Genomic DNA, 6,000 nt, shown 5'->3' on the forward strand with positions numbered 1-6,000 from the left:
GACGTCCTCGCCCTTTGGCGCAAAGTAGATCACAACATGTCGGAATCCGCCAAACTTGGTCATGTCGTGAAGGGCATCGCAGACGATGCATTCAACCTGCTTGTGTACAAATATTGCAACACAGTTGATGTCATCATCAAAGAATGCCGCTGTTTTGAAGACGCCAAAGGTCGTTGCCCGCCTTCTAAATACTGCGCCGAATTCTTCGTGTCCAGATTTGCTGTCCCAACACCAGCCAACTTCGACCGAAAATGTAACCCGTATCGTCCTCCGCGAACGCCGAGGCCATTGCTCCCGCTATCTTGCCGCGACATTTGGCCGACGGCCGCCACCCTGACGTTCCTCTAATTCAGGCCGTTGTCTGCCTAGAGCTCGCCACCTTGGGACTCAACTATGTTGCTGGCGTCAGGCCGCCCACTGTCGCCGACGTTCGCTCAGTTTATCCTGGTCGACTTGCTTATGTCCCCGATGTTCGCAACCTTTATTCTGGCCGACCTGCCTATGTTGTCCAGCGTAGACGCAATCCAGACGAACGGAGCACGTCTGATAACCGACCTATTTGTTTTACTTGTTCCTGCGTTGACCATATCGCCCGTTATTGCCGCAATCGTTGGTTCAAGCCACAAAGGTCCCGCCTGCCACCCTACTCTATCTACGTTGACCACTCTCGTCCATTCCGAACTCGTCAAGAACGTTCAAGCACAGCCGCTAATACCGAGTCTTCACGCCTCAACCAATCCCCTCCCCCCCCGCCCCCGCCGTCAATCCCGTTCGCCCAAACGTCGTCTAATTTCATCTCCCAGTCCATATGGCCACTCTTCGACGGAAAACTAGGCGCTGTAGCGTTTAGAGGCGATGCTGCAGTAGCGACCACTATCTCAAATCGCCATCTAGCTCTTCCTACGCGCCGTAATTTGCTCACCGTGCTCGTGGATGGCACAGCCGTTGAAGCCCTCATTGACACCGGTGCGCCAGTTTCTGTCTTGAGCTCAGAGCGCCGTTCTCGCTTGCGAAAAGTGCTGACCCCTGCACCTATACAGGTTGTGCGTGTTGCAGATGGAGCAACTTCAAAGTTCATTGGGTTGTGCTCTGCACGCGTAACGATTTCTGGCCGCCATACTACCGTCTTCTTCACAGTTCTGAAGCATTGTCCTCACGACATCATTCTTGGCCTCGACTTTCTGACCATGCAGTCATCATAGGCTGTGCTACCAGCGTCGTTGAACTGGACCTGCCCTTTCCTTTCGACCCACCATCTCGTGTTCTGCACCGTCTTTGTAGTGTTGACTTTGGCCGCCTGCAACCTGAAACCGCAAGTTATGTTCTACTGTGTACCCTCTATTCCTGATGGACAGTATATCGTTACCTAAACCCTTGATGCTCCCCTAAACCGACGCATTGCCCTTGCTCATATAGTCGTCACAGTGACCGCGAACCAAACATGTCTCCCTATTCTGAACTTTTCATCGCAAATCCAGCCCCTCCCGCAAGGCATCTCGCTCGCTACTTTGTGTCCTGTAAATGAATGTGATATCTCTGCTGTGACAACCGGTTTACCGCCCTCCGCTAACTGCTCTTTATTTGAAGTTTCCAGTCTCCAAGACTACGCCTAGATGATCGCTCCGAACCTTTCTCCTCCACAAGCGCATGCACTCTGTCGTCTGCTGGCATCGTTCAGAGGCATTTTTGATTTTGATCAGCGCTCATTGTCTCGAACTGCTCTTCTGCAACATCGTATACACACCGGCGATAATGCTCCTATTCATCGCCGTCCTTATCGCGTATCCGTTGCTGAACGACAGGTAATACAAAAGGAGGTTGAGAAGGTGCTCGCTCTAGACATCATCGAACCCTCGACGAGCCCTTGGGCGTCACCAGTTGTTCAAGTTAAAAGGAAAGAGGCAGCTGGCGCTTTTGCTTTGATTATCGCCATCTCAACAGTATCACTAAAAAAAAGATGTGTACCCTCTCCCCAGAATCGATGATGCCCTAGACTGCCTCCATGGAGCTACATACTTTTCTTCCATCGATTTACTGTCCAGGTATTGGCAGATCGCTGTTGACGAGCAGGACCGTAAAAAAGCAGCGGCAGAAAGTTACGTGGGCGGATGAGATTAAGAAGTTCGCAGGGGTCAAGTGCATGCAGCTAGCACAGAACCGGGTTAAGTGGAGAAATATGGGAGAGGCCTTCGCCCTGCAGTGGGTATAATCAGGCTGATGATGATGTGGGGCAAATGGGACGATGTCTTAATGAAAGCTTAAGAAAGAATTAAAAGGATGTGGAAAAAGTCCAAAGAGAGCCACCTGCCTCTTCACTGCCTTAAATGCAGTAAGGAACACAAAATGAAATGAAATTTTGTTTTCAAAAAATGAACTACTCTTAGGAAAAACAAAGAACGCATCACAAGGGAGAGAAGCGAAACTGAACGAATTTGGAGCTTGGGTGCAGCTGAATAAGCAGTTCTTCCCTCGCCTTATCTGACACAACTGGCGTTCATGGCAAGGCGTAAAACAACATGAGTCGCATTGGTTTGGGCAATGGTGACGTGCCCACCCAGAAGTCGTTCATGTTGCTCGTCTGAAGCCTTATTACGGGGTTTAAAGAATCCGCGTTGTTTACACTTTGTAATGTTTATGTTTAAGTTGCTTTGTTTGTTTTGGATAATCGCGGATGACTTTTAAGGGGGAGTAACGCCAGGAAACCTTCAAAACTGATCTTTTTTTTAGTTTTTTTACTGCGTAAGCATAACCACTGCAGGTTTCAGCCCCCTCGCGTAGCCGGGGCCGGCAGCCATGGTCACCTTTAAAGCAGCTGCAGATGGGCTCCCAGCTGAAGCCGAAGGTTGGCCGCGGCCGACAACCACGGTGCGCCGCCTATGAAGTAGCACCACGGCCGAGTTGGGGCGCTGCCGTCGCCATGGTGCGACTTTGACGGAGAAGAAGTAAAAAAAACCACGTCGGCTTTGCTTACGAAACGTACCAGCTTTAACTAAACCTAAACCCCAGCTTATGTTTCTTTTTTTAGCAGCCGCCAGCATGAGGCCTTATCACTGTGATTTTAGAACGCATATCAATTCCCTATTCCTTGTTTGTTAATGCTCGATACCGAGAGACGTCCCTTTATCAGTTTCGGTGTCGCGCAAGATGCGCCGAGATCTGTCTCGAAGAGATCAGAAACTCGCGTATGTTTCTACTATGTTCCAATTTGTGCTAGTAACAGTTTGAGGTGTTCACTAGGTGGTTTTGAGCCGCCTTTAAATTGCGCTTGACGTGTGCGACAGGCATTTATTGTGTTACAATCGACTAGCACGTTTGTTGCTATCGCCGCCGCCGGACTGCTTACTACTTTTGCGTGCGCAAGTCAGCGAAATAAAAACATATTTTCAGTGCTATCACGTCTGTGTCCTCTTTTGGTGTCTATGGCCTTGTCACCACTACGTGACAGTATGCCTAATTATGCGCATTTAGCACGTGTTTTATAAGGCTGCCATGTGCGAACAAACTTCTGTGGACATTTTTATGAAGGACTGTTGTACGCTGCGCACGCTGGCCTATATATTGTGCTAGGTTAATTCTCTCCTCGCTGGACGGTGAAACAATCTCAGATATACATGTCTCCATGTCCCTTCAACTTTGACATGTGTGTAGAATGTTTACGCTTATCTACGCTCGACACATATTTCATGTATCATTGGGCACCACGGTTCAAGCGGAAGGGCTTTTTGTGGGCACTTAATGTATTCAATATGTGAAATAATGTTCTGGGTCAACAATAAAAGTTTTGGAATTATAAAACATAAAAAGACACTTAAGAGCGAAACAAGCATTCGAGGCTTGCGGCAGCGCTATGCATAATTACTAAAGAAAGGGGGACAGTACTGCTACAAGGCGCGGCAAGGCCGAACAAACTGGGGCGCGAATAGCGGGTGCGGCACGGCAAAATATCTACTAGCGGTACGAGAGATATTGCTTACCGCGTGGAAACAACACACGCAAACAATCTACCCCTACTCAGTAGGCACCGCTACCATCTTCATCCTGGTAGGGCTCCGCTCCACCGTCCTTGTTCACCCAGGATGCATCGTGTCGCTCGCTGACAGCACGATGGCGTCCATAGCCACGCCCCTCTGGAATCCCGGTTGTTGGCTGTTTGCCGTCCTCATTAAGGCCAACCTTGAAGTTTTACACACGTCACGTCCCGCGATAAGATCTGCACATGCGCAGCTGCGCTAACTTCGCGCACGCCATGACGGCGTGATTAAAGCGCTCGTATTTGAAAAGCACAAGAGGGACGCAGCAGCCCCACAGTCCTTAGGACTGCTACAATGCTACTGCGAGCAAGCCCGCAGAGCAGAGCTTCCATAAAATTTATCCCGTGCTTTTATTTTTAACCCAACTTCATCTCCAGAATACATAAAAACTGTGAAAGCTGGTTCATATAATACAGCGCTACCCATTTTGGGATCATATATATTTCTCAGGCCTGACATTTGTCGAAAACAACTCACCAAACATAACACTTGCGAATTCCATGACAGTGCAGTAGAATATATGTGGAAAAAGACATAATCTAGGAAAGCTCTGACACAGGGAAAATATCGAAACGTGCGAGCAGGCTCAACCTCTCCCAACATCAAATCTTTCTCCAGCGACTCCTCTCTTCTCATCAGATGACCAAAGTAGCTGAGCTTTAACTTTAACCCTGCAATGTGCCGTCAGGGTTTATGGTAGACAATATCGACTGATTTGGTCTTCTGGCCATCCAAGGAACTCTCAAGAGTCTCCGCCAGCACCACAATTCAAACAGGTCAATTCTTCGGCCGTCAGCTTTCTTCACAGTCCATGTCTCGCATCCATAGAACACAATTGGAAAGACCGTAGCACGAGTTATAGGGATCTTGGTTGGCAGTGCTCTTTACTAGGCGGTCAAGGCTAGCCATGGCTCTCTTTCCCAGAAACAGGCATCTCCTAATTTTATGGCTGCTGTCTCCTTCCGGAGTAATCTTAGAGCCCAAGAAGAGAAACTCTGTCACGGCTTCCACTTCTTGTCCCTTGATGCTCCAGGACTAGATAGGACAAGGCGTCATGATCTTTGTCTTTTTAATGTACAGTTTAAGCCCAAACTTCTCACCCTCTTATTGTACGTGCACCAGACGTCTCTTGAGTTCCACTTCACTTTCTGCAATTAAAGTGGTATCATCCGCATATCTAAGGTTGTTGATACATTTCCCAGCAATCTTCACTCCAGCTGAAGACTCGCCTAGACCGGCCTTCCTCATGATGCACTCGGCATCATGAGGATAAATAGTCAGGGCGACATTATGCCGCATTCTGTCGCATCTTTCTCAATCGGAACCAATCAGTAAGACCATGCCCAGTTCTGACTGTGGCCTCTTGCCTTTCACACAGGTTCCGGAGGACACAGATGAGGTGAATTGGAACTCCCATCACTTAGAGAGCTTGCCACAATCTGCTGTGATCTACGCAGTCAAACGCTTTCGCATGATCAATAAAGCAGAAGTAGATGGGTTTATGGAACTCTCTTGCTTTTCTCATGATCCAGGGAAGGTTGGCAATCTAGTCTCTAGTTCCTATGCCCTTGCGAAACACAGCTTGCACGTCCGGAAGCTCCGGATCCACATACTGCTGCAGCCTACGTTGGAGGATTTTCAACATCACATTGCTAGCATCCGAAATAAGCGCGACTGTGCGGTAGTTGGAACAATCTTTGACCCTGCCTTTTTTTTGGAATGGGGATGTAAACTGACCTCCTGCAATCCTGTGGGCACTGCAGGGTTGTCCACATTTTCTGACATAATGTATACAGAACGTTAACAGCGTCGTCATGGTTGAAGTTTTGAAGCAACTCAGCTGGAATGCCATCAATTCCGCGAGCTTTGTTCTTAGCAAGGCTGGCTAAGGCCCATTCAATTTCACTCTTCGAAATGCCTGCTAGAGGTCAGTAATCACAACCGTCTTATGTTGGGTTTGCACACCCGG

Source organism: Amblyomma maculatum, chromosome 5, assembly GCF_055883805.1.
Source record: "Amblyomma maculatum isolate TAMU_Amacu chromosome 5, ASM5588380v1, whole genome shotgun sequence".
Lineage (NCBI taxonomy): Eukaryota > Metazoa > Arthropoda > Arachnida > Ixodida > Ixodidae > Amblyomma > Amblyomma maculatum.